Source organism: Lissotriton vulgaris, chromosome 5 (genome assembly GCF_964263255.1).
Source record: "Lissotriton vulgaris chromosome 5, aLisVul1.2, whole genome shotgun sequence".
NCBI lineage: Eukaryota > Metazoa > Chordata > Amphibia > Caudata > Salamandridae > Lissotriton > Lissotriton vulgaris.
In genome coordinates, this window is record NC_141693.1 from 1,593,704,416 (window position 1) to 1,593,726,674 (window position 22,259).

The 22,259-nt window shown below is 50.3% G+C and overlaps 1 protein-coding gene across 1 annotated transcript in view; it reads left to right on the plus strand.

Annotated features, from left to right (window-relative positions):
* ZFHX2 (zinc finger homeobox 2) overlaps positions 1-22,259 on the plus strand; it is a 545,334-nt gene that overhangs the window by 216,450 nt on the left and 306,625 nt on the right. The gene's annotated exons all lie outside the window — the stretch shown is intronic.

Genomic DNA, 22,259 nt, shown 5'->3' on the forward strand with positions numbered 1-22,259 from the left:
GTGGGGTGGATGGGAGAAGTAGGTCAGAGTTCTTAAGGAGTTTGGAAAGGTACAGAGGGATTAGAGGAAGGAGGGTGGGCTACAGTTTATGTAGCAATTGTGAGACTATATGAGGCGTGAATCGGGGTCGGTGGTGGATGACTGAATATCGTAGGGTTAAAGATAGAGATAAAGCAAGTGATATGCTTAGTAGATTTACTGGGTCAGTTTATAAACAGTTTGTGTATGCTGAGCACGGCGGTCCTTGTTGTTGGGTCCAGATACAGATAGATAGGTTTGATTGAGCTTGTCGTTTTCTACACTAGGACAGAATATTCCACTTCAGGCATTGCTCGAAAATCCTCCCCTGATGAGTTGTTGCGAGTGCACCTATTGTTTCCGGGTGGATGAGCCTCTTATATACAACTGAGTGTGCTCAAGTAGCAATAACATAGTGCTAGGCGGATTATTTAGGGTGAGTTTACAGATGGATTGGTTGATATGAGCTGGAAAGTATTTATGCAGGATTGATGGGTTATTATAGGTGATGTTATAAGGGTAATTTCGAATGTAATAGTCAAAAAACGTAGTTAGGCAGTAGAAGTGCAATTGCAGGATGGTGCTGTAGACACATGGGTTAGGTTTAGTTGGGTGACACCAAGGCATCGTCAGGTTATTGATGGATAAACACATCTGTGCTCGGTAATACTAATAGTCTGTTTACTGGTGGATTATTTAATAAGAGCAGGTGAGTATTTTTGGTGTTCTGACAAGTTATTGGCCCCAAAATGTGGACCTCCCCCAGTATCGACAGCAAGATGGCGACTCGCTCAGTATAGTCAAGGTAAGTAGATGCGGAGTTAGAATGTTACATCTATACTTCTCTATAAATGCTTACGTTGATGATATTGGGCAAGCCCATGCTTTTCAATTGATCTTGTTGTGGGTTGATATTTTTGTGGTTGATCATTTGACATACAACCTTATTATTGAGGTGTTGTAGCATAAATGTATTTGTCTGACTTGTTTAGAACTATCCCAATCCAAGGGTAGATGTGGGTGGGTTACATTGAGCTCGTTAGCATGTTTAGATGAAATCAAGACTAAGTGGGACTATCCGGTAGTGCTCCCACCTTATTCCTCATCTTAAGGGTCCTCCGGAAAAATTGTGATGCTCAAATTTTTTTTTTTTTTTTTTACATTTTTGGAAACCTTTACTGTGCATCAATAAAAGAACAAATACGGGCCCACAACCGACAGGCCGGCCACGGATACGTTTGAAGCACCAAAGCATGCAATGCGGCGACACAGTAACACATTGTTACGATAAGCAAGCATTTAAGAGTTACACTGTAGATCATTGTGATGCTGTGTCCCAGGAGTAGTGAAGGTTTGTTTTGTATTTTTGTTGCAGCTATTAAAGTTCGACATTTTTGGTTTTTTACATAAACAATAGCCTAAGAAAGCGGAGTCCGTGCAGGCGTGACGTGACAGTAGCGACAATTTTACCATGTAATCAAAGTACCCAAAAGTCAAGCCCCCCCAGGCGGCATGGCGGCTCGATGTTTGTGCAGCAGGAGTATCATACCTAACATCATAACCAGTGTCCACCGCCACCCACCCCTCATCTGTCCCAAACACGGACCCAAGATAGAATAAAGAGGAAGAAACGAAAACAAAGAAAAAAAAAAACAAGGCACCATAGAAACTGAAACCAGGAAACTAAAATCCCATCCCCCAACCCCCCACCCTACACGCATGCAGAGGCTACGGCCTACCCCCCCCCCCCCAGCAGTGTGTCTGTCGCCCAATAAACCCGAAATATAGAACAAGGAAGAAAGAAGAGAAAAAGAAAAGGAAGAATTATAATATCTGAAATATAGGGAGGAAGAAAAGAGTATTCTAATCTACAACTCCCATAAAAGAGAAGAAGTGGGGAGGAGCCCACCGAATACCAGGTCTCCCGGACTCCCCAGCCATAAAATACCTCCTACCCCATATACAATAGCAAGGTTAGATAGCATCAAGTACGGAGTGAAATAGGGAGAGACATCACATATCAGCACGCATTGAAAAAGTGTCCCATCCCGAGTCACCACCCGCCAATCAGACACAATTTGTCACTCCACCCCATGTGTGTTAGCAAAAACAGTGAGCTGCGAGTACAATATGAAGTGGGGAGAGTCACCACGTTCCGCATCAGTACACTTTAAAGAAGCGCTTCAGTCCGAGTCCCACCCGGCCAAGAATGCACAATCTACCAAGGGAGACCCTCTAGCCCTGGCCAGTCCGCACACGTCCCCCCGAACAGAACTCCCGTAGGGCAACCCCCACTAACAGAACAAAGGAACAAGATGGCCGCTCTCGGCAGGGAAACGATGTCCCGAAACAAAATGGACGTGTCCAATCTCGACCAGTTCCATGAGCCCAGCGGAGTGGCGTTGCCGGGTGCTCCCAATATTGCAAAATACCATGAGATAGAAGCAGGGTTAGCTGAGCATGGGCAATGAAGCAAACTAGACGCTGCTCCTGCAGCGCCATTTTTGAAGGCAGCGAGACCACAGCAGAGAACAGGAGCTCCAGCAGGGGTGGAAACAGTGTAGCGCCAGTGGAATGGGCAGACAACAAGCCGCGTCCGCCAACACTGCCGGAGAGGCGAATTACAGAGCACTCGTGTGGCAACAATGTAGCCCGGTCGAGAGTCAGGAGAGGCAAATCGGTGCAGTGAGAAAAGCAAGCCGGCGCTGTACAGTCCACCCTGAGCGCGACAGCTTCAAGTTTGTCGCACAGCAATCTAGAGCCTTCACGCATTCCTGCCCGCAATTCGGCAAGTGCAGCGAGGACAGAGCCATAAGTTAAAGCAGCCGGGGATTCCATCTCCTCCACGATCATAGGCGCGGCGCCCAAGTCAGTACAGTGCCCAGGGCCCCACAATGCAGTCCAGTCATGATCCGAGGCATCATCCACAGTCACCCCAGCCGAGCCAGCCATCTTTGCAGTGCCGCCGGGGGAATCACAGGGGTGCGCGGGCATAAGCAGCACAAGACGACAGGGACCCAGGCTACTGGCGCAGTCCAGACCTGCAATCAGTGGACGATCCGTAGGAAAAAGTCTCACTCCGATCAAGACGGAGCGGGAGCAGGCTTGTGGGGGAGCTACGGTAGCCAGATGCCCGCCATCATGGGGGAGGCGCAGCGCACCTCACCTGTAGATTCTGTTAAAATCGGCATCGGAGAGAACTCCCAGTCGGCAGGCACGCAGACTCCAAGTAAAGGGCTAGTGAGGACCTTGAGAGATAGTAGCGCAGGTCAGGGCGCCAAGACCGCCCCGTCTCAGTCACCCCTCGTAGCTCCAGCAGCCGCCATCTATGTATCACAGCCTGGGTCCCAGTTCCTGGGGTAGAAATGGTCGTCGCAGCCAGTTCGGTGATATCTAAGGCTCGTCGGCAGGCAGGGACATCGGGGAAACGCCAACCAATGCAGCGCACTTTCGCCGTCCTCCCGCTATCGCGCCTCGGCAGGATAAAGATCAGGATATCGTCGCGGGGAACAAAGGCTCGAGGAGCCGAGAGACTACACGTCCGTCTCCATCGCCATCTTGGCTCCTCCCCGTGATGCTCAATTTTAAACAATTCTGGGGGCACCAGATGTGTGTCCTGACACTCGTTACCCCTCAAAACAGGAGTACGCTGTGGCTATCTATCCCAAACCAGCCAATCATTTGTTGCACGCACTCATTGACTTGCTCCAGCGGTTGAAAGGCTTGATTCGATAAAGAATTGTTTGAGGATCAGGTTATCAGTTAATGTATGGGATACCTCGCTGCCCCAATGCATCCATTCGAAATCTCTTTAAAAAATGAACATGTTGGACTACCAACACAAGGCCGTTCATTCTTCCGAGGTCGCAGTAGGTAAGGTCATTGCCATTGAACTGGGTAGCTGCTAGCATCCTATTATTTCATCACAATACTGCCCCTGTATGGTGAACAAGTATTTTATCAATTCTGCATGTTGGACTGTGTTGTGTAAGTATGTTTGCGTGGGTCAGTGTTTTTTTCAAGGTCATGTTATGTGAGACTGGTTAGTTTGAGCTGGTCAATATTATCATATCGTCATGTTATAGATGGGTGGGTTAGTTTCAGCGAGTTAGTGCTAATTAATATGGTCTGGTTTTGTACAGAAGGGTTATTGAAGCCGTTAATCACATGATGCATACATATAGTGGGACTGATGATTAGTAATTTTGAATGGTCAAATTATAGAGAGCTTCTAGTACATTGTTAATATCCCAGTGTCAGGTTAAAGATAGATAGGTTAGTATAAGCTAGGCATCTTCCCACGCTCCGTTTCTAGTTGGAAACGTTAGTGTGAGCTGGGTAGTTTTTTTTAGGTAATAGAGCAATTTGTTTAGACTGGTTTATGTTACCTAGGCAAGGTAAAAGACTACTATGATCTGGTTTGCTAGTCTGAGCAGGTTAGTACTGTTGCTGGCTCTGTTACTGCTGTTACGTTGACCTGGTTTGTATTACACAGGATCAGAATACAGATAAACAGGCGTGTAGGAGGCGGTTAATATTGTATTAGTAAGAGTTGGGTAGCATTATCCCAGGATTAGGTTATATATGGTTGGGCTTATATGACCTGATTAGTGTTACAAAACGTCGGGTTATAACTGTCTAAGTAAGTGTGAGGTAGTCAGTTTTTGCAGGATCAGGTCAAAGAATCTTCAATCAAGGGTTTGCAAAGCACTGCAGATCATCTGTGAGGGTCTCAAGGCATTGGAGTTGCTAACTGGTTCTTGGTGATTTGTTCATTCAAATAGCGAGGTCTTCAGTCCCTTCCTGAATTGCTGTATCGATGAGGCTGTCCTAAGGTACAGGGGAAGGTCGTTCCAAGCTATGGCTGCCAGGTGTGAGAAGGAGCATCCATGTATTGCCTTAGCGGCAAGTCACGCTTTTGTTGATGTATGCTGGTCCATCATTATGCAGGGCTTTGTGTGGTTGGGTCAACATCTTGAACTGGCATCTCTTCTGAATCGGGAGCCAGTGTAGCCTCTTGAGGTGGGGTGTGATAAGGGTTCGTCTAGGGAGATTGAGGATGAGTCTTGCATTGACTGTAGTCTCTTCAGGAGGCACGCTGCGATTCCCATGTAGTGTGTTCTTGTAGTCCAGCCTGCTGGTGATGGTAGCCTGCTTATCTGTCCTTCTGGAGTTGACTGGGAGCTACCTGAAGATCTTGCAGAGCTTGCGTAGGATGTAGAAGAAGGCAGATGAGTCTGCGTTACCTGTTTCTTCATAGATAGTTTGCTGTCCAAGAAGATGCAGAGGCTGCGGGCGTGACATGAGGTAGTTTATACATAAGAGAGAGGTGTCCAAAATGTGATTAGGAAATCACTGAAAGGCGCGCTAATTTAACATGAAACTGGGTCAGTTTCTTCAAAGATTACTGTGCTTATTCAAAAGAATACAATCAAATGTTCCTTGAGTTCTTGATTAAGAATTTATTGTCATTCCAAAAGGATGTTCCTTCATCAAATCATAATTGAAAATTATATCCATCAATAATATTTCATAACATTACTTCATGTTTGCCCAATGCATTTCGGGTTAGTGGAAATAACCCTTCGTCAGGGGCCTGAAATGTAAACATACAGGACCTTAGCTTTCAGAAAAGGAACCAATCAATCATTCAAAACAACAGTATGTCGATGCATTAACGATGGGTCATCAAATGAAAACACTTACAAACACAACATTGCAAATCATGGATTGCATCAGTTTACTATGTAACACCGTCTGTGAATGAGCTAAGACATGCTAATTAATACGTGGAATATATTCCATTCAAAATGTATGTGGTCTGCGTGAGTAGCGCTCGAGAGTAGAGCAAGTGCAAAAAGTGGTTGTAGCTGTAGAGGTGAAAAAAATTATATATGGTAAAACACACGAGTGGGTCAAACACAGCGGTTCCTACGAGACTTACCGGAGAAGTTATACATAAGCCACAACAGGTTATGAAAAAAGGATAGATTTGAGTGTCATGTTATGGGACGGCTTAATTTCCCTATGAAAACACCACTTGTCGCTAAACAGTAACCTGGATCTCTGTCCACAGAATCTCGCACTTAAAGCCAATACCTCTCGCTTCCAGTCAGTGTCTTACTCCTCTGGACACCACCCTACACCTTTACTCTTCCAAGAGCGCCTCATGCCTGTGGGAAGCAACGTGTATCCCTCTCTTGTGCGGGGGCAGGGAGGGGGTGTAGTGCCTCCTTCCCCTTACAGGGCCTTGGTACTTTGAGCAGCGACTAACTCCTCTGTGTCTCATGTCCTCTCCTTATTTATACCTATGTTCTGCAGGATTGGACGTACAGTCCCTTACACATCATGGCTCCTTTTCTGACACAGATCTGCCTGAAAGAACTGCTTCCCTCACATCTCCTTGGACCGTCTCTCCTCTAGTGAGGGATGCAGCTACAACCTCACACCTCCTTTCTCTTAGCCTCTTCTGTCTGTGTGGATAGTTAGGAGTCCGTGTGCTTCGTAAGGTACAAAGAGCACTTCATGCCTCCAGACCGCATCCTGGCTTCCTTTGTCTTGCTGACCTGTGCTGAAGGATGTTCGTCCTGTGCCTCACGTTCACCTTGTGTTCGACGGTTGTCAGGATTTTTTTTGTACAGAGGAATGAGGTACACATTTGTGTTTGGAGCTTAAATGCTCGCATTTCTTTAGCTTGACCTAGTGCTGCGCTGCAGGATAATGCCCATGACGGATCATTTCCCAACCGCGCCTCAGAATTCGGATGAATATTTCACACGTCCTTGCGCGGTCTGGCCCATTCTTGATTTTATTGGGGTTCGGTGGGGCATAGCTTCGGTCCTCTGGAGCATTGTGCCTCCGTACAGTGCCTAACCTCCCTCGTACTGAGGAATGATCGGCCAGTACTGAGCCTGCTCTGATGATGGAAGAGTCTAGCGCCTGTATAATGTGACCAGACCCTCCTGTGCCTGGCCTCCCTCGTACTGAGGAATGATCGCCCAGTACTGAGCCTGCTCTGATACTGAAAGAGAGTCTAGCGCCTGCATAATGTGACCAGACCCTCCTGTGCCTGGCTCACCTCTTACTTAGGAATGATCGTCCAGTACTGAGCCTGCTCTGATGATGGAAAAGTCTAGCGCCTGTATAATGTGACCAGACGCTCCTATGCCTGGCCTCACTCGTGCAGAGGAATAATCAGCCAGTACTGAGCCTGCTCGGATGACGGAAGAGTCTAGCGCCTGTATAATGTAACCAGTCCCTCCTGTGCCCGGTCTCCCTCTTACTTAGGAATGATCGGCCAGTACTGAGCCTGCTCTGATGATGGAAGAGTCTAGCGCCTGCATAATGTGACCAGACCCTCCTGTTCCTGGCCCTCCCCGTACCGAGAATTGATCGTCCTGTACTGAGCCTACTCTGATGACGGAAGAGTCTAGCGCCTGTATAATGTGACCAGACCCTTCTGTGCCTGGCCTCCCTCTTACTTAGGAATGATCATCCAGTACTGAGTCTGCTCTGTTGATGGAAGAGTCTAGCACCTGCATAATGTGACCAGACCCTCCTGTGCCTGGCTCTCCCCGTACAAAGGAATGATCGTTCAGTACTGAGCCTGCTCTGATGATGGGAAAGTCTAGCGCCTGCATAATGTGACCATACCCTAATGTGCCTGGCCTCCCTCAGACCGAGGAATGATCATCCAGTACCGAGCCTGCTCTGATGATGGGAGAGTCTAGCACCTGCGTAATGTGACCAGACCCTGCTGTGCCTGGCCCTCCCCATACAGAGGAATGATCATCCAGTATCGAGGCTGTTCTGATGATGGGAGAGTCTAGCGCCTGCATAATGTGACCAGACCCTGATGTGCCTGGCCTCCCTCGTACCGAGGAATGAGCATCCAGTACCGAGCCTGCTCTGATGATGGGAGAGTATAGCACCTGCGTAATGTGACCAGACCCTGCTGTGCCTGGCCCTCCCCATACAGAGGAATGATCATCCAGTATCGAGGCTGTTCTGATGATGGGAGAGTCTAGCGCCTGCATAATGTGACCAGACCCTGATGTGCCTGGCCTCCCTCGTACCGAGGAATGAGCATCCAGTACCAAGCCTGCTCTGATGATGGGAGAGTCTAGCGCCTGCATAATGCGACCAGACCCTCCTCTGCCTGGCCTCCCTCTTACTTAGAAATGATCGTCCAGTACTGAGCCTGCTCTGATGATGGAAGAGTCTAGCTCCTGTATAATGTGACCAGACGCTCCTGTGCCTGGCCCTCCCCGTACCGAGGAATGATCATCCAGTACTGAGCCTGCTCTGATGATGGAAGAGTTTAGCGCCCGCGTAATGTGACCAGACCCTGCTGTGCCTGGCCCTCCCCATACAGAGGAATGATCATCCAGTACTGAGCCTGCTCTGATGATGGGAGAGTCTAGCGCCTGCGTAATGTGACCAGACCCTGCTGTGCCTGGCCCTCCCCATACAGAGGAATCATCATCCAGTATCGAGGCTGTTCTGATGATGGGAGAGTCTAGCGCATGCATAATGTGACCAGACCCTGATGTGCCTGGCCTCCCTCGTACCGAGGAATGAGCATCCAGTACCAAGCCTGCTCTGATGATGGGAGAGTCTAGCGCCTGCATAATGTGACCAGACCCTCCTCTGCCTGGCCTCCCTCTTACTTAGAAATGATCATCGAGTACTGAGCCTGCTCTGATGATGGAAGAGTCTAGCTCCTGTATAATGTGACCAGACGCTCCTGTGCCTGGCCCTCCCCGTACCGAGGAATGATCATCCAGTACTGAGCCTGCTCTGATGATGGAAGAGTTTAGCGCCTGCATGCTGTCTATACCCTCCTGTGCCTGGCCTCCCTCGTACTGAGGAATGATCGTTCAGTACTGAGCCTTCTCTGATGATGGGAAAGTCGAGCACCTGCATAATGTGACCAGACCCTCCTGTGCCTGGCCCTCCCCATGTTGAGGAATGATCGGCCAGTACTGAGCCTGCTCTGATGGAAAAGTCTAGCGCCTGCATGATGTGATCAGACCCTCCTGTGCCTGGCCCTTCCCGTACCGAGGAATGATCATCCAGTACTGAGCCTGCTCTGATGATGGAAGAGTCTAGCGCCTGCATGCTGTCTATACCCTCCTGTGCCTAGCCTCCTTCGTACAGAGGAATGAGGGTCCAGTACAGAGCCTTCTCTGATGATAGAAGAGTCTCTCTCCTGCATAATGTGACTAGACCCTCCTGTGCCTGGTCTCCCTCTTACTTAGGAATGATCGGCCAGTACTGAGCCTGCTCTGATGATTGAAGAGTCTAGCGCCTGCATAATGTGATCAAACCCTCCTGTGCCTTGCCTTCCCCGTACCGAGGAATGGTCGTCCAGTACTGAGCCTGCTCTGATGATGGAAGAGTCTTGCGCCTGCATGCTGTCTATACCCTCCTGTACCTAGCCTCCCTCGTACAGAGGAATGATCGTCCAGTACTGAGCCTGCTCTGATGATGGAAGAGTCTAGCGCCTGTATAATGTGACCAGACGCTCCTGTGCCTGGCCTGCTTCATACCGAGGAATGATCAGCCAGTACTGAGCCTGCTCTGAAGATGGAAGAGTCTTACGCATGCGTGCTATGTCTAGACCCTGCTGTGCCTGGCCTCCCTTGTACTGAGGAATGATCAGCCAGTACGGAGCCTTCTCTGATGATGGGAAAGTCTAGCACCTGCATATTGACCCTCCTGTGCCTGGCCTCCCTCGTACTGAGGAATGATCGTTCAGTACTAAGCCTTCTCTGATGACGGAAAGAGTCTAGCGCCTGTGTAATGTGACCAAACCCTCCTGTGCCTGGCCTCCCTAGTACTGAAGAATGATTGTTCAGTACTGAGCCTTCTCTGATGATGGGAAAGTCTAGCGCCTGCATAATGTGACCAGACCCTCCTGTGCCTGGCCTCCCTCTTACTGAGGAATGATCGTTCAGTACTGAGCCTGCTCTGATGATGGGAGAGTCTAGCTCCTGTATAATTTGACCAGACCCTGATTTGCCTGGTCTCCCTGTACCAAGGAATGATCATCCAGTACCGAGCCTGCTCTGATAATGGGAGAGTCTAGCGTCTGCATATTGTGACCAGACCCTCCTGTGCCTGGTCTCCTTCTTACTTAGGAATGATCGGCCAGCACTGAGCCTGCTCTGATGATGGAAGAGTCTAGAGCCTGCATAATATGACCATACCCTGTTGTGCCTGGCTTCCCTCGTACCGAGGAATGATCGTCCAATACTGAGCCTTCTCTGATGATGGGAAAGTCTAGCGCCTGCATAATGTGACCTGACCCTCCTGTGCCTGGCCTCCCTCGTACTGAGGAATGATTGTTCAGTACTGAGCCTGCTCTGATGATGGGAAAGTCTAGCGCCTGCATAATGTGACCAGACCCTCCTGTGCCTGGCCTCCCTCGTACTGAAGAATGATTGTTCAGTACTGAGCCTTCTCTGATGATGGGAAAGTCTAGCGCCTGCATAATGTGACCAGACCCTCCTGTTCCTGGCCCTCCCCGTACCGAGAAATGATCGTCCTGTACTGAGCCTGCTCTGATGACGGAAGAGTCTAGCGCCTGTATAATGTGACCAGACCCTTCTGTGCCTGGCCTCCCTCTTACTTAGGAATGATCATCTAGTACTGAGTCTGCTCTGATGATGGAAGAGTCTAGCACCTGCATAATGTGACCAGACCCTCCTGTGCCTGGCTCTCCCCGTACAAAGGAATGATAGTTCAGTACTGAGCCTGCTCTGATGATGGGAAAGTCTAGCGCCTGCATAATGTGACCTGACCCCGATGTGCCTGGCCTCCCTCATACCGAGGAATGATCATCCAGTACCGAGCCTGCTCTGATGATGGGAGAGTCTAGCGCCTGCGTAATGTGACCAGACCCTGCTGTGCCTGGCCCTCCCCATACAGAGGAATGATCATCCAGTATCGAGGCTGTTCTAATGATGGGAGAGTCTAGCACCTGCATAATGTGACCAGACCCTGATGTGACTGGTCTCCCTCGTACCGAGGAATGAGCATCCAGTACCAAGCCTGCTCTGATGATGGGAGAGTCTAGCGCCTGCATAATGTGACCAGACCCTCCTCTGCCTGGCCTCCCTCTTACTTAGAAATGATCGTCCAGTACTGAGCCTGCTCTGATGATGGAAGAGTCTAGCTCCTGTATAATGTGACCAGCCGCTCCTGTGCCTGGCCCTCCCCGTACCGAGGAATGATCATCCAGTACTGAGCCTGCTCTGATGATGGAAGAGTCTAGCGCCTGCATGCTGTCTATACCCTCCTGTGCCTAGCCTCCCTCGTACAGAGGAATGAGGGTCCAGTACAGAGCCTTCTCTGATGATAGAAGAGTCGCTCGCCTGCATAATGTGACCAGACGCTCCTGTGCCTGGCCTGCCTCATACCGAGGAATGATCAGCCAGTACTGAACCTGCTCTGACGATGGAAGAGTCTTACGCATGCGTGCTATGTCTAGACCCTGATGTGCCTGGTCTCCCTCTTACTTAGGAATCATCGGCCAGTACTGAGCCTGCTCTGATGATTGAAGAGTCTAGAGCCTGCATAATGTGACCAGACCCTGATCTGCCTGGCTTCCCTCGTACCGTGGAATGATCGTCCAATACTGAGCCTTCTCTGATGATGGGAAAGTCTAGCGCCTGCATAATGTGACCAGACCCTCCTGTGCCTGGTCTGCCTCATACAGAGGAATGATCGTTCAGTACTGAGCCTGCTCTGATGATGGGAGAGTCTAGCTCCTGTATAATGTGACCAAACCCTGATTTGCCTGGTCTCCCTGTGCCGAGGAATGATCATCCAGTACTGAGCCTGCTTTGATGATGGAAGAGTCTTGTGCCTGTATAATGTAACCAGTCCCTCCTGTGCCCGGCCTCCCTCTTACTTAGGAATGATCGGCCAGTACTGAGCCTGCTCTGATGATGGAAGAGTCTAGCGCCTGCATAATGTGACCAGACCCTCCTGTTCCTGGCCCTCCTCATACCTCATACCCTCCTGTGCCTAGCCTCCCTCGTACAGATGAATGATCGTCCAGTACTGAGCCTGCTCTGATGATGGAAGAGTCTAGCTCCTGTATAATATGACCAGGCGCTCCTGTGCCTGGCCTGCCTCATACCGAGGAATGATCAGCCAGTACTGAACCTGCTCTGATGATGGAAGAGTCTTACGCATGCGTGCTATGTCTAGACCCTGATGTGCCTGGTCTCCCTCTTACTTAGGAATCATCGGCCAGTACTGAGCCTGCTCTGAAGATTGAAGAGTCTAGAGCCTGCATAATGTGACCAGACCCTGATCTGCCTGGCTTCCCTCGTACCGTGGAATGATCGTCCAGTACTGAGCCTTCTCTGATGATGGGAAAGTCTAGCGCCTGCATAATGTGACCAGGCCCTCCTGTGCCTGGCCTCCCTCGTACTGAGGAATGATCGTTCAGTACTGAGCCTTCTCTGATGATGGGAAAGTCTAGCGCCTGCATAATGTGACCAGACCCTCCTGTGCCTAGCCTCCCTCGTACAGAGGAATGAGGGTCCAGTACAGAGCCTTCTCTGATGATAGAAGAGTCTCTCTCCTGCATAATGTGACCAGACCCTCCTGTGCCTGGCCTCCCTCGTACAGAGGAATGATTGTCCAGTACTGAGCCTGTTTTGATGATGGAAGAGTCTAGCACCTGCATAATGTGACCAGACCCTCCTGTGCCTGGTCTCCCTCTTACTTAGAAATGATCGGCCAGTACTGAGCCTGCTCTGATGATTGAAGAGTCTAGCGCCTGCATAATGTGATCAGACCCTCCTGTGCCTGGCCTCCCTCGTACAGAGGAATGATTGTCCAGTACTGAGCCTGCTCTGATGATGGAAGAGTCTTGCGCCTGCATGCTGTCTATACCCTCCTGTACCTAGCCTCCCTCGTACAGAGGAATGATCGTCCAGTACTGAGCCTGCTCTGATGATGGAAGAGTCTAGCGCCTGCATAATGTGATCAGACCCTCCTGTGCCTGGCCCTCCCCGTACCGAGGAATGGTCGTCCAGTACTGAGCCTGCTCTGATGATGGAAGAGTCTTGCGCCTGCATGCTGTCTATACCCTCCTGTACCTAGCCTCCCTCGTACAGAGGAATGATCGTCCAGTACTGAGCCTGCTCTGATGATGGAAGAGTCTAGCGCCTGTTTAATGTGACCAGACGCTCCTGTGCCTGGCCTGCCTCATACCGAGGAATGATCAGCCAGTACTGAGCCTGCTCTGAAGATGGAAGAGTCTTACGCATGCGTGCTATGTCTAGACCCTGCTGTGCCTGGCCTCCCTTGTACTGAGGAATGATCAGCCTGTACTGAGCCTTCTCTGATGATGGGAAAGTCTAGCACCTGCATATTGACCCTCCTGTGCCTGGCCTCCCTCGTACTGAGGAATGATCGTTCAGTACTAAGCCTTCTCTGATGACGGAAAGAGTCTAGCGCCTGTGTAATGTGACCAGACCCTCCTGTGCCTGGCCTCCCTCGTACTGAAGAATGCTTGTTCAGTACTGAGCCTTCTCTGATGATGGGAAAGTCTAGCGCCTGCATAATGTGACCAGACCCTCCGGTTCCTGGCCTCCCTCTTACTGAGGAATGATTGTTCAGTACTGAGCCTGCTCTGATGATGGGAGAGTCTAGCTCCTGTATAATGTGACCAGAACCTGATTTGCCTGGTCTCCCTGTGCCGAGGAATGATCATCCAGTACCGAGCCTGCTCTGATGATGGAAGAGTCTTGTGCCTGCATGCTGTCTATACCCTCCTGTGCCTAGCCTCCCTCGTACAGACGAATGATCGTCCAGTACTGAGCCTGCTCTGATGATGGAAGAGTCTAGAGCCTGCATAATATGACCAGACCCTGATGTGCCTGGCTTCCCTCGTACCGAGGAATGATCGTCCAATACTGAGCCTTCTCTGATGATGGGAAAGTCTAGCGCCTGCATAATGTGACCAGACCCTCCTGTGCCTGGCCTCCCTCGTACTGAGGAATGATCGTTCAGTACTGAGCCTGCTCTGATGATGGGAAAGTCTAGCGCCTGCATAATGTGACCAGACCCTCCTGTGCCTGGCCTCAGTCGTACTGAAGAATGATCGTTCAGTACTGAGCCTTCTCTGATGATGGGAAAGTCTAGCGTGTGCATAATGTGACCAGACCCTGATTTGCCTGGTCTCCCTGGACCGAGGAATGATCATCCAGTACCGAGCCTGCTCTGATGAGTGGAGAGTCTAGCGCCTGCATAATGTGACCAGGCCCTCCTGTGCCTGGTCTCCTTCTTACTTAGGAATGATCGGCCAGTACTGAGCCTGCTCTGATGATTGAAGAGTCTAGCGCCTGCATGCTGTCTATACCCTCCTGTGCCTAGCCTCCCTCGTACAGAGGAATGATCGTCCAGTACTGAGCCTGCTCTGATGATGGAAGAGTCTAGAGCCTGCATAATGTGACCAGACGCTGATGTGCCTGGCTTCCCTCGTACCGAGGAATGATCGTCCAATACTGAGCCTTCTCTGATGATGGGAAAGTCTAGCGCCTGCATAATGTGACCAGACCCTCCTGTGCCTGGCCTCCCTCGTACTGAGGAATGATCGTTCAGTACTGAGCCTGCTCTGATGATGGAAGAGTCTAGCGCATGCGTGCTATGTCTAGACCCTGTGCCTGGCCTCCCTCGCACAGAGGAATGGGGGTCCATACTTAACCTGCTCTGATCCTGAAAGAGGGTCTAACGCGTGCATGCTGTGTGTACATCGTCCCGTGCCCCTTCCTCCCATAGAAGAGTGGCTGACTGTACAGCGCCTCCTATAGCCGACAGCGGAAAACTTTGTATTTCATAAAAGCGCCTCCTTTGTCTATCGCTTTCCAAGAAGGGTTCACTCCTACTGAATTGAATATTATAATTGCTCTGCCCATTAGGGGACTCAGATGGATGGAGCTGTCATGGCTCAGGGGTCCTCTTCTGTGCATGTTAATAACTGACATGTGAGAGGGCTGGGTCACAGGCCTGCGTGTGCGTGCTTCCATGCGTCCACCTCCCTCTGCCTGCCGCTCTACGCGAGTGCTCTCTCTGTCTCTCTCTCTCTCGCTCTCTATCTATTTATATACATATAGATGTGTGAATATATATATATATATATATATATATATATATATATATATATATATATATGTGTGAATATATATATATATATATATATATATATATATATATATATATATATATATATTCACACATCTATATGTATATAAATAGATAGAGAGCGAGAGATATATATATATATATATATATATATATATATATATATTAGGTGTATATATATATATTATATATATATAGATATAGATATATATATATATATATATATTAGGTGTATATATGTGGGTATTAAAATATGAATGTTTCTGTCTCTGTGTGACCTTAATACCTTAATGATACTTTTGTGCTCCACGTTTGTGTCCTTGTATGCATCCCTTCTTGGGTCTGAGTGTGTCTGTGACGCTGCTTATACGCCACACGTCTTTGAGTGTATCTCTATGGGGGTTATTTGTATGTAAGTTTTGTGTCTGTGAGGGCTCTTGTGCACTTCTTTGTATCCCCGCAACTCTGTTAGTCCACGTGTGCATCTCTATGTGAGTTTTTGTATGTTGGAGGGTATGTGCGTGCCTACTATGTGTCCGTGTGTGTATCTCTAATAGGGAGGTATTGTGTGTCTATTTATGTTTGTCGCTAAGGTTACTAATGCACTCCACGTGTGTATCTGTGGGTGCTGCTTGTGTGTGAATTGGTGTGTGTCTGCTGTCTAGGCCTGATTCCACCTCCTGCCTCTTCCTTCTACCACTCTACACTTCGTGTCTGTCTCACTCGTGCAGGCGGTGTGAACGCCTTCTCTCTTTGCCACTAGCTTCCTATCTTTCTCTTCCTCCTTTTATCGCCTTTTCTATCTTTCTCTCTCTTGTTTGGATCAGTCTGATTGTGAAAAGAAGTAGGTTCCCCCACCTGCAACCACCGCCGGCACAAATTAAGCACTGCTTTTGTCTCTGTATGTATGTGCCTGGATCTCAACAGAGGTTATGTTATGTTATGTTAATTAGCTTTTGTATAGCGCTGGTTCACCATCAGGTCTCTTCGCGCTTCTAGGGGGGAATTTTACAACAGACAATGCGTGTAAGCTAGTTTGAACGAATTATTTCGTAGTCAGTGCCTCCACAAACAAGATAGTCTTGAGTTTTTTCCTAAACAGAAGGAGGACTGGTTCCTTGCGCACATTTTCAGGTAAGTTGTTCCAGAGCTGTGGTATCAAGGTGGAAAAAGCTCTGCCCCCTTTAAGAGAAGAACGAAAGCGTGGGGTGACCAGGTGGCAGGCTACAGTGGAACGGAGAGTCTGAGCAGGGATGTAACTCGTCAGACGGTCTTTGATGTAAGAGGGGGCCTGACCATAGATGGCCTTATGGGCAATGCAAAGAGGGTGCTTGTATCCTTCAGTGGGTGCGCACGAGGGTGCTTGTATCCTTCAGTGGGTGCGCATGAGGGTACTTGTATCATTCTGTGGGTGCGCACGAGGGTGCTTGTATCCTTTAGTGGGTGCGGACGAGAGTACGTGTATCATTCTGTGGGTGCGCACGTGGGTGCTTGTATCCTTCCGTGGGTGCGCATGAGGGTGCTTGTATACTTCTGTGGATGCACACAAGGGTGCTTGTATGCACGAGGGTGCTTGTATACTCCTGTGGGTGCGCACAAGGGTGCTTGTATCCTTCAGTGGGTCCGCACGAGGGTGTTTGTATCCTTCTGTGGGTGCGCACGAGGGTGCTTGTATCCTTCTGTGGGTGCGAACGAGGGTGCTTGTATACTTCTGTGGGTGCGCATGAGGGTGCTTGTACGCACGAAGGTGCTTGTATACTTCTGTGGGTGCTCACAAGGGTGCTTGTATCCTGTGGGTGCGCACGAGGGGGCTTGTATCCTTCAGTGGGTGCACACGAGGGTGCTTGTATCCTTCAGTGGGTGCGCTTGAGGGTACTTGTATCATTCTGTGGGTGCGCACGAGGGTGCTTGTATCCTTCCGTGGGTGCGCATGAGGGTGCTTGTATACTTCTGTGGATGCGCACAAGGGTGCTTGTATGCACGAGGGTGCTTGTATACTCCTGTGGGTGCGCACAAGGGTGCTTGTATCCTTCAGTGGGTCCGCACGAGGGTGTTTGTATCCTTCTGTGGGTGCGCACGAGGGTGCTTGTATCCTTCTGTGGGTGCGAACGAGGGTTCTTGTATACTTCTGTGGGTGCGCATGAGGGTGCTTGTACGCACGAAGGTGCTTGTATACTTCTGTGGGTGCTCACAAGGGTGCTTGTATATTTCTGTGGGTGCGCACGAGGGTGCTTGTATCCTGTGGGTGCGCACGAGGGGGCTTGTATCCTTCTGTGGGTGCGAACGAGGGTGCTTGTATACTTCTGTGGGTGCGCATGAGGGTGCTTGTACGCACGAAGGTGCTTGTATACTTCTGTGGGTGCTCACAAGGGTGCTTGTATATTTCTGTGGGTGCGCACGAGGGTGCTTGTATCCTGTGGGTGCGCACAAGGGGGCTTGTATCCTTCTGTGGGTGCTCACGAGGGTGCTTGTATACTTCTGTGAGTGCGCACGAGGGTGCTTGTACGCAAGAGGGTGCTTGTATACTTTAGTGGGTGCGCACAAGGGTGCTTGTATCCTTCAATGGGTGCGCACGAGGGTGCTTGTATACTTTTGTTGGTGCGCACGTGGGTGCTTGTATCCTTCTGTGGGTGCGCACGTGAGTGCCTGTATACTTCTGTGGGTGCGCACGAGGTTGCTTGTATCCTTCTGTGGGTGCGCACAAGGGGGCTTGTATACTTCTGTGGGTGCGCACGAGGGTGCTTGTATCCTTCCGTGGGTGCGCACGAGGGTGCTTGTATCCTTCCGTGGGTGCGCACGAGGGTGCTTGTATCCTTCTGTGGGTGCGCACGAGGGTGCTTCTATCCTTCAGTGGGTGTGCACCAGGGTGCTTCTATCCTTCAGTGGGTGCGCACGAGGGTGCTTGTATACTTCTGTGGGTGCGCACAAGGGTGCTTGTATACTTCTGTGGGTGCGCACGAGGGGAATTGTATCCTGTGGGTGCGCACGAGGGGGCTTGTATACTTCTGTGGGTGCGCACGAGGGTGCTTGTATCCTTCTGTTGGTGCGCACGAGGGTGCTTGTATACTTCTGTGGGTGCGCACGAGGGGGCTTGTGTCCTGTGGGTGCGCACGAGGAGGCTTGTATACTTCTGTGGGTGCCCACAAGGGTGCTTGTATTCTTCTGTGGGTGCGCACGAGGGTACTTGTGTACTTCTGTGGGTGCGCACGAAGGTGCTTGTATCCTTCTGTGGGTGCTCATGAGGGTGCTTGTATACTTCTGTGGGTGCGCACAAAGGTGCTTGTATCCTTCTGTGGGTGCGCACGAGGGGGCTTGTATACTTCTATGGGTGCGCACGAGGGGGCTTGTATCCTGTGGATGCGCAAGAGGGGGCTTGTATACTTCTGTGGGTGCGCACAAGGGTGCTTGTATCCTTCTGTGGGTGCGCACGAGGGTGCTTGTATACTTCTGTGGGTGCGCACGAAGGTGCTTGTATCCTTCTGTGGGTGCGCACGAGGGTGCTTGTATCCTTCTGTGGGTGCGCACGAGGGGCTTGTATACTTCTGTGGGTGCGCACGAGAGGGCTTGTATCCTTCTGTGGGTGCGCACGAGGGTGCTTGTATACTTCTGTGGGTGCGCATGAGGGTGCTTGTACGCACATGGGTGCTTGTATACTTCTGTGGGTGCACACGAGGGTGTTTATATCCTTCTGTAGGTGCGCACGAGGGGACTTGTATCCTTCTGTGGGTGCGCACGAGGGGGCTTGTATACTTCTGTGGGTGCGCACGAGGGGGCTTGTATACTTCTGTGGGTGCGCACGAGGGTGCTTGTATCCTTCTGTGGGTGCGCACTAGGGGGCTTGTATACTTCTGTGGGTGTGCACGAGGGGGCTTGTATGCTTCTGTGGGTGTGCACGAGGGTACTTGTATACTTCTGTGGGTGCGCACGAGGGTGCTTGTATCCTTCTGTGGGTGCGCACGAGGGGACTTGTATACATCTGTGGGTGCGCACGAGGGGGCTTGTATCCTTCCGTGGGTGCGCACGAGGGTGCTTGTATACTTCTGTGGGTGCGCACGAAGGTGCTTGTATCCTTCTGTGGGTGCGCACGAGGGTGCTTGTATCCTTCTGTGGGTGCGCACGAGTTGGTGCGCACGAGGGTGCTTGTATCCTTCTGTGGGTGCGCACGAGGGGCTTGTATACTTCTGTGGGTGCGCACGAGAGGGCTTGTATCCTTCTGTGGATGCGCACAAGGGTGCTTGTATACTTCTGTGGGTGCGCATGAGGGTGCTTGTACGCACATGGGTGCTTGTATACTTCTGTGGGTGCACACGAGGGTGTTTATATCCTTCTGTAGGTGCGCACGAGGGGGCTTATATCCTTCTGTGGGTGCGCATGAGGGGGCTTGTATACTTCTGTGGGTGCGCACGAGGGGGCTTGTATACTTCTGTGGGTGCGCACGAGGGTGCTTGTATCCTTCTGTGGGTGCGCACTAGGGGGCTTGTATACTTCTGTGGGTGCGCACGAGGGGGCTTGTATGCTTCTGTGGGTGCGCACGAGGGGGCTTGTATACTTCTGTGGGTGCGCACGTGGGTGCTTGTATCCTTCTGTGGGTGCGCACTAGGGGGCTTGTATACTTCTGTGGGTGTGCACGAGGGGGCTTGTATGCTTCTGTGGGTGTGCACGAGGGTACTTGTATACTTCTGTGGGTGCGCACGAGGGGGCTTGTATCCTTCTGTGGGTGCGCACGAGGGGGCTTGTATACTTCTGTGGGTGCGCACGAGGGGGCTTGTATACTTCTGTGGGTGTGCACGAGGGGGCTTGTATGCTTCTGTGGGTGTGCACGAGGGTACTTGTATACTTCTGTGGGTGCGCACGAGGGGGCTTGTATACTTCTGTGGGTGCGCACGAGGGGGCTTGTATGCTTCTGTGGGTGTGCACGAGGGGGCTTGTATCCTTCCGTGGGTGCGCACGAGAGGGCTTGTATCCTTCTGTGGGTGCGCACGAGGGTGCTTGTATCCTTCTGTGGGTGCGCACGAGGGGACTTGTATACATCTGTGGGTGCGCACGAGGGGGCTTGTATCCTTCTGTGGGTGCGCACGAGGGGGCTTGTATACTTCTGTGGGTGCGCACGAGGGGGCTTGTATCCTTCCGTGGGTGCGCACGAGGGGGCTTTTATACTTCTGTGGGTGCGCACGAGGGGGCTTGTATCCTTCTGTGGGTATCCCCTGTCTGCGTATCGCCAGCCCGCGTTTACTGTCTGGCGAGCAGAGCACCCCATGTGTAAAGGGTACAGGTGTAATGCCGGTCGTCAGGGCAGAGCACAAGGGGGTATCGCCTGACTGCCCCGCCCCCCTCATCCCACCCCCCGCACCGCATGCACGCTTTTCTTTATCTTCTTGACTTCCTCGGCTCTGCGCCCCCTAATGCCGTACCCCCCTCCCCTGTTTTTAATTTTCGGGCACGAGGGGGGTGAATGGCCGCAGCGGGGACCGTCTAATGCATCAGGAAAGACATCCCAGCCTGTATCCTAGCAACGGAGGAAGGAAGGGGTGGGAGGAAGGAACCAGCCGAGAGCAAGGCGGGGGGAGGGGGAGGGGGAAGGGGATATGTAGAAAGGATGAAGGAGAAATGGGGAGCGACGAGGCGGTGTAGGAAGGATGGAAGGTGTTGTAGGTTTGAGATCTAGATGTGGGAGTGGAAGAAGAGACGATAGAGATGGTGGAAACCAGAGATTGGAAAAAGGTCACAGAGCTGGGGAGGGCTTGGCGAGAAAGAGACTGCTGGTTAAAGAATTGAATGGGTGAACTGGGAGAAAAAAAATCAGGAGAGATGAAGATTGAATGGGAAAAGGAACAACAGGAGAGATTGAATGTGCAGTAGGTGGATAGGTAAGGAGTAATGGAGAAGGAAGCCGTTGATCTGGAAGGGCTGAAGAGCTGGGAAGTGAACAGGGAAGCTCTTTTACACATTTTAGCCTTTTGTCTGCGGAACAGTACAGTTCAAACCAAGCAGGCCTGGATTTACGACCCATTCTCAGGATATAACCATATTTGGTACTGAGAAATCCACATAAAAAGCAATTAATGGACTTGCAATAGTCCATGTTGTCCACACTCATTAAAGTATGATCTCAAGCGTATAGAAACCTTGCCATGATCACAAGAGTACAGAGGCCAGCTGCCAGGATCTTAAGCATACAAAGGTCAAACATTTTCACAAGAGGAAGGCGGCTAAATACCATTATATCTAGTGTTTAGAGGCCTAACACCATGAACTTTACCATACAGAGGCCAAATACTATGATCTTGACTGCTCAAAGACCAAACACCATGAATTCAAGCGTACAGAAGCCAAATACCACAATCTTAAATGTTCGGTGACCAAATACCATGAACTGTAGCGTACAGAGGCCAAATACCACCATCTTGAGTGTCTGGAGACCAAACACCATGAACTCTAGTGTACAAGCCAAATACCACGATGACCATGATCTTGAGAGCTCGGAGTCCAAACATCATGAATCCTAGCGTACAAAGGCCAACGACCACGATCTCAAGTGTTCGAAGACCAAACACAATGAACTCTAGCGTACGGAGGCCAAATTCCACAATCTCGTGTGTTCAGAGACCAAATATCATGAACTTCAGCATAAAGTAGCCAAATGTCGTACATTATCTCGAACATACAGAGGCCATATACAAAGATTTATCATTAGTGGTCCAGCATTCACAAGCTTGTAAACAACATGTCCAGTTAGTGAGAGTGCGGCATGAGTTCACCAATCATTCGTACTGAAGGCACATCTAAATATTTGATTAACAACGTAAATCACTGCATCTGATGGAAATGTCTCAGATCAATTATTCTTTATCCATGTTCTTCATTTAAAAAACTCCACTAGAACGCGTTTTGTCCTTCACAGACTTCGTCAGGGCTCCAATATGTGTACAAAGGTCTTTCGTTACAATTTGGAAATATGTTCTGAGATTTTGCAGTATGCAATTCTTCTGTGTGGTATGTTAATTTGAGTGTGGGTGCTCAAATTGCAAGAAACGTCTCTTGCGTGTTCGTAAGTCAAAGATGTTGAGCAGGTGGAA